Source organism: Triticum dicoccoides, chromosome 7B (genome assembly GCF_002162155.2).
Source record: "Triticum dicoccoides isolate Atlit2015 ecotype Zavitan chromosome 7B, WEW_v2.0, whole genome shotgun sequence".
NCBI lineage: Eukaryota > Viridiplantae > Streptophyta > Magnoliopsida > Poales > Poaceae > Triticum > Triticum dicoccoides.
Genome location: NC_041393.1, coordinates 40068712 through 40076103, shown reverse-complemented (window position 1 = coordinate 40076103; position 7392 = coordinate 40068712).

Genomic DNA, 7392 nt, shown 5'->3' with positions numbered 1-7392 from the left:
ATCAAGCCGCATTGGATTCCCAGGAAGAGGACCTCTCCGTGCGTGAAGCGAAGCTTGCCGCAACGCTCCGTGGCAAGGATGAGGAGCTCAAGGCCCTTGTCGTGCGATGGACTCGCGAGCTGGAGCAGAGGCACAAAGAGGCACTCGATGCCCAAGCTCTGGCCCATGCCGGCAAGGTGAAGGAGTTGGAGGTAGAGCTGGACGAGCTGAAGGAGCAAGCCCTCAAGCTGTCCAACGAGAAGAGCATGCTCAACAGCGCCTTGTTAGAGGCGCAAGGAGAGGTCATCAGCAGGGCTGGGGAGCTCTCCGAAGCGCAAAACTCCATCAGAGATCTCAAGCTGAAGCTGGAGAATCTCGAGAAGATGTTGTCGGAGAGCACGGCTCGGGAGGAGACCTTGACCAGGAGCCTGGAGGAGGAGAAGCAACTGTGGGCGAACGAGGCCGCCTCCCACCAGGAATATGTGGCGGGCGAGAACAGATGGATCAGCCGTCTGGAGGACGTCCCAGAGAGGGTCACCTCGCAGTTGGCCACCATGGGGATGCCAAATGTGAGGTATGCCCTGAGCGCAGCGGGACCGTCAACGCCAAGCTGACCCAGTTCTTCGAGGGCGTCCTCGGAGCCTTGGCTTATCCCCACTCCAGTAGAGCGGCCACGTCGGCCGGGGAGGCCCGACGACTTTGCCGGAGGGTCGTGACCAAGGTCCTCACCAAGATGACGTACTGGAATCCCGACCTTGACTTCGAAGTCGCGATGGATAGCTTGCCTGATGGTACTGACCTCACGGTGCTCAAGGAGCGCATCAAGCCCATCATCGACTGCATCGACGAAATCAAGAGGGTGGAAGGCCAGCGTAGGGATTAGGCATCCCGTTCTTCATCGCCGTTGCGGGTTCCCGACCAAGACAAATTTTATCTTTAGTTAGAACCACAGCAATGATGTGATGTAACATAACTTTGAAGTACTTTTGGGATTATGCATGCTATTTCCCTGTTTGTTGCCTCTTTGTACGTCCACCCTACGCTAGCTGGGTAGGCTTGCCAGCGCGGAAACCCAGGGCGGCGTTTTGGGGACGGGTCCCCATTGGCCTGCCGGGCGAACGTGCTGCTGGGTGAGCCACCTTACCACCCTTAACGCAGCCGCTTGAACTGTCGAGTTTGACTCAAGTCAGAGTCGAGAGCCTTGCCAATTGCTGAGGGCTACCCTACCATTTCCAACACAGCCATTTGAACTGTTGAGCGGACTCGAAACAGAACAAAGGCATTGCCAATCGGGGAGGGCCCCATTTTCGTACAGGTTTCTTTTTGTACAAAGAACGACAACTTCGAGGATAATAACTTTATATAATAGAATGGAAATATCCGGGGTTTAATGTGACTTAGCTCCTGTTTGTAGTCGCTCGAGTGCTGATCTTCCAGCCTCCTTCCTTCTCCAAGAGCCACGAATACGAAGGAATGCTGGGCTAACTGCTAGAGCCGATTCTCACAACTGCGCCCCCTACCTGGCGCGCCAAAGATGTCGGTGGGAACGACACCTATGGAATCACAAGAATCCCTACTATGGTTAGCGGGGTGCGGGGTCGTGAGAAGAGCGGATCAAACAGATAGCACACGGTTCATTTATCCAGGTTCGGGCCGCGAGGATGCGTAAAACCCTACTCCTGCTTTGGTGGATTGTATATCTATGTTCTTGAGCTAGCTATGGGGCGTGAGGAGCTCCAAAAAGCCGAATCCCTCTCCTGGTCGCCCCGGGCCTCCTTTTATAGAAAAAGGGGTCGCCACAGTGGCACACAGGAGGTGGAAAGGATAGAGTGATGCGAGGTTATCCCTCGCGTTACATGACAAGGCGCATTTAATGCGTCTTGCTTAGGTGTCCTTGCTTTATCGCGGACGGGGGCGAAGCCTGTCCCGTCCGTCGCTGCTCCTCCTCGCGTCGACACGCGCCCTGGCCAGCGATGCCTGTGGTGCCATGTAGGTAGGCAGGCAGCTGAGGTGGCGTGGTGGTGGTGTCTTCACGAAGATTTGCATGCCGCCACGCAGGTGCCTGCCTAGTTGGTTGGGTCGGCAGCTGTACGCGAATGGCGGTGGAGACTTGGTTGGCGTGGGCCTGATGGTGGTCCTGCGGGTGTCCTCGGCAAGGGCCTTGCCGGGGCCCCGGCAAGGGTCTTGCCGAGGCGCCTGCTGTCATTCCCGGCAAGGCGCTTGCCGGGGGGCTTGTGGTCTTCCTTGGTTGGGATCCCGCCAAGGGTCGTCATCTTCTATAGTGCGTAACTTATCTTGAATACCTTCACAAAGATCTGCATGCCACCATGGGGGTGTCTCCCGAATCCTTGCCCCATGGGGGCAGTGAACTCAAGGGTGATCTGCTCCGTAGGTGTGGGGCGAGTTGCCGCGGCAAGGGTCTTGCCGGGGTTGCTAAAACTGTCTCCCGGCAAGGATCTTGCCGGGGGAGTCCGCTTCGCCCCCTTTGCTCTTCGTGGTCTTGGCCTTGGCGTTGCTCCAGTCCTCTTGAGCTTTGGTCTTTCCCTGGCTCACCTCCCTTTCCTTGCTTGGTGTGGTGGTGCCCGTGGCTCAGACTGCCCATGCACAGTTATAGGGGTACAAAAAGTGTACCCCTCCTTTTGTACACCGACACTATCCTCACCGAGCTCCACCATAAGCCTTACTTGTGCTGGTGTGAGAATTGACAAGATCCGGTACCAATTGTGTTATTTCCTTGATACATTATTGAGTGATGATTGATCCATCTTCAACATTTGAAAGGTACATTTGGTCTAGTTCTTTCCTTTCTTCAACTTACATGTGCTCGAGTCTTGTGATGGATAGGCAAGGCATTTCATTTCTGGTCTTCCACGACAACGACGGTGCGAACAACTGCAGCACCAAAATGTCCATCTTCGGACTACAACAAGAAATGCAAGGCATTGAGCGAATCACCGTCGACATTCACCAAAGCGAAGCACGGACAAGGGACTACATCGACACCAAATCGGATGCACAATTGGATGACATCCGACACGTGTGGGCCAACTACAAGTCTTCTTCCTCTTCGTCATCTTCAAGGTAGAGACACTCCAGTCACAAGTCTTCAGAACGACCACACGATGAGAGTACCATGCGGCACCGTCATCATCTTCGAGACGACCGCCGAGACGACCGCAAGCCCAAGGTGTATGGCAACGAAGAGCGGCATCGACTACAACAACACCGTCACCACCGAGAAGAAGCTACGGCTAGTACCACAACTTCGGCATCTTCACCAAGTGTTATCAAGGCATCTTTGTCTTTGGACGTACGACATCTTCGCCTACCTCCGACGAGTACGCCTACTCGGCCTTCATCCACGGTGATGGTGACGAGATGATCGAGCATGGAATTTTCCCTTCGGTCACGGAGGAGAGTGATGAGGTGACATCTTCGGCCTTCATCCACGGCGACGACGACAACATGGTTGAGCATGGGATCTTCCCTTCGACCACGGCGACGCATGATGACTTGAGTGACTTTTTCCACCATATTGAGAGTGAGAGTGACTTCACCACTAGCCCCATATATGATGAGCTGCCCCAATTCCCATGTGAGGAGAGCCACCACCACCACCGCTTGAGTGATTTGAGTGACTCCACCATATGTGACATTGAATGCACCTACCTTGAGAGAGTGAGTGAACCACCACCACATAGAGAGAGTGAGGTAGTTGATAGGGCATGTGTGGCCATTTCAATTTCTAATAACTTAACCTCTACCTCTATTGTGTCTTCTCATTTGGGGCTAGGTCCCATATATGATGACGCGCCGATTCGCGACGACTTCGTCCTTCCTTTGGATAAGACGATGGCCATGGTGGAATATGATGCACCCCCACATGGTACCATCACGATGAAGATGACCACCATTTGGTCTTTGCCACCTCACCTACACCACATGAACGGATTGAGAATGGTAAAATAGGTGAAGGTGATGCTCTAGTTACACTTGTGGACATTCTTGACATTGATTGCTTGCATGATGTTGATCCAGCTATTACCATGCTTCGTGCTAGTGTGACTTCCCCATGCGATGATTTACCCATTTATGATGAGTTTGATGATTGCCATGTGGAGTTTATTAGTTGCGATGCCATGTTACATAGGATTTCTTGTGATAATTCTCTCGGTCACATCATGTTTGACAATCCGCTTGACTTGTCATATGCTATGCATGAGATCAACCATATGTCATATTTGCAATCTCTTCATAGTGACTATGCATATGCCATTAAAATTAACCCAATTTGCACATATGGCATAGATGACAAGCCCATGGTTATTGGCATTTGTTTTTCTTGTGATGATATTGATATGCTTCCTTTGCATCATTTATCTCATATGCCATGCCATGACCACCTAGATTCGAATATGCATTGTTTTGGATGTTGTCCATTTTCTCCATATGATGTGTCCAACATTTCTCATGAGGAGACCCCCACAGTTTCCTCATACATATTAGGAAATTTTGATGCATTCCATACTTTGCATGATTCCCATAATTGCGTGCACCATATGCATTCCATGAATAACAATGCTCTAAATATTTCTTATGATGCATTAAAAAATTTGAGTCTCCATTATACTATACATAACAACAAACCTCTCATGATGGATGACATGTTTCTATATCACGCATCTCATTTATTTGAGCATTGGATATTTCGTGCTAACTAACACATGCACGTACGCATCATAATGGATGATGTGTACATCTATCACGCGCACACAATTTTTCCTTTGTATTTTTTTTGTGTAGGTACCCATGAATACTTGTCAACCTCGCAATCCCACGAGTTGACAAAACGAGCTCTAGAGAGCAATGATGACTTCAGATCCCATGGATTGTCTTTCCCACCGCTCTCTTCGCGCAAAGACTTCGCGCATTTCTTCTACATGGCCCTCACTTGGCTATGGGTTATTGTCCATTACATATTATATGCCCATCTTGCCATGTTCACTTTGCATGACATGCTTATTCATATGCCTTTACCATGCATTTGTGACCCATGCTTTGCATTACACATGATGATTGATTCTACTACTTGTATGTGTATTTGCAAGCTTGGTGGAGACATTGCTTTTTCTTGCCACGTTTCCTTTGTGATCCATTCCTATGATGATACATTGATCTTGCTTTGTAATCGTGCTTGTGGTATGTCATGTGCATTGCCTATGCCTATTATTTGCTCACATAAGATGATTGCCATGATTTCCTCTCGTATGTTGCATCTTCGCACTACTAGCTTACACGACTTGCTTCCTATGATTGCTTGCCTTGTCGCATCACCGATGATTCATACTTGTTCTTTTCATGCGGTTGATAGCCACTATTGCCATGCTATATTCACTACACCCCATGCATGTTACGCTTGGATTGTCGTGCACTTTAGACACTTCATTTATTTTGGTGTTGTGAATGCTTCATATGCATACCATAGACCATTTATTGAACGCCTTATGCATGATTGCTATGAGCTTGAGGTAGATGCTTATCTTCTTGTCACACATATTTGCATCGCTACCTCACTTTTACATGCTTGTTTCCATGATGTCCTTGATATTGCTCCATTTATGTGCTTACATGACATGTCACAATCCCTTGTCACATCATATGCTATGCTAGATGACGACACTTGTTTGGTGAATCACCTCTTGAATGCTTGGTTTTGCACTAACGCTAACCACATTTGTTTTTCCAAGTGTTTGTTGTACTTTCTCCTTTTGAAGGAAACACAAGATGGCGCGACATTGGAGAGTGCCCATTTCAATCTTGAAGATGTTGAGTACTTGGTGATTGTCCACTTCTACACGGCGACGCCCTCTCTTTCCCATGGTGATGAAGATCACGATCCATGGACGGATGTCTCCCAAGGGGGGGGGGAGATGATGCGGAGCATCCCTCGACCATCACCATGGACGTCACACCACCACCACAAGCACGGAGAGTACCTATGACGAGAGTTTGCGCACTCGCCGTCGAAACCGAGGTTAACTCTTTCCTCTTCAAGTTTCTTTCGGATTCACACGAGAGTCAGATTCTACCTCAAACGGAAACTCAATGCACTCTTAGGTACCAAGAAGAAGACCGTGAAGAGGCGAGGATGGAGACGCAAGCACCTATGGAGGAGGAGACAGAAGAAGGACGCTCGAGACGCAAAGCAAAGGAGGCGCCGGACTACCCCGGGTGGCCGGCCACCAGCAGCCCGGGTGCCTGGCCACCTCCTACAGCCAGTTGGGAGAGCCCCTAGCCGCCATGGGTGCCCGACCCTCTGCCTGGGCGCTGCCCACGCCACCCCCGGGTGCCCGGCCTCCTCCTGGGCTTGGCCCCAGCCCGCACCGGGTGCCAGGCCATCAACCCCCGGGTGCCCGGCCCCCTACAGCCACCCCTCGGGCGGTGGCCCTGACCGGTCCGGGTGCGCGAACCCCTCCGCGTGCCAGCATGCACTTTTGGGTTTTGGACCCTTGTATCGTCCTGTCTCTCACAATTCGTCCCTAGACTATATAAACACCTCCCCTAGCTCATTAGAAGGAGAGAAAAGTATATGAGAGACATTAGTGAGCTTTGCTCCTTGTACCTCCTCTTGTGAGAGAGAGACCTCTCCCATGGAGATCAAGACCTCCTATGGAGAAGATCCCTAGTGGATTCAAGCCCCCCATCTAGGGAAAGATCCCCATCATAGGATCATCAAGACCTCTCTCCTCATAGGATTGGGACGAACTAGTTACCTTGTATCTTTTCTTTGTTGTCCTTGAATCATTGTGACCTCTTGTGTGTTCTTGGATCTAGCATATGTGTGATTGGATCTAGTCAATTTGAGTGTTTCCCCTCTCTTGTGTTCTTCGTTTTCTTCGTGTTTTTGGGGATTTCCCCTCCAATTCGTGAAAGATCTCCCTCTAGGGTTCCACCATACAACACAAGGACTAAGGTATTCGCGTATATAACCTTTATCGAGCAGCTCCTGGACTTGACGCATAATCTCCTTCGTCTCCTTTGGATTGGTATGGTATGGTGCACGGTTGGGTAGCGATGCACCGAGAATTAAGTCAATCCCTCTAATAGGAGGTAATCCTGGTGGCACGTCTTGTGGAAAGACGTCAGCGAACTCCTGCAAAATGTTAGTAACAGCAGGAGGCAAAGAGGAAGGCACGTCCTCAAATGAAAATAATGCCTCTTTGCACACAAATGCATAGCAAACAGATTTGCTAAAATCTAGCTCATTAATATCAGACTTGGTGGAGAGTAAACATGCACTTTTCAATTTAATTTCAGAAGCAACACTAGATGGTTTATTATTAGGCTTCATTTGTTGCTCAAATTCTTTTGCCACAATCTGATTTTCACTCTTATTGTTCTCCTGTTTTGCTT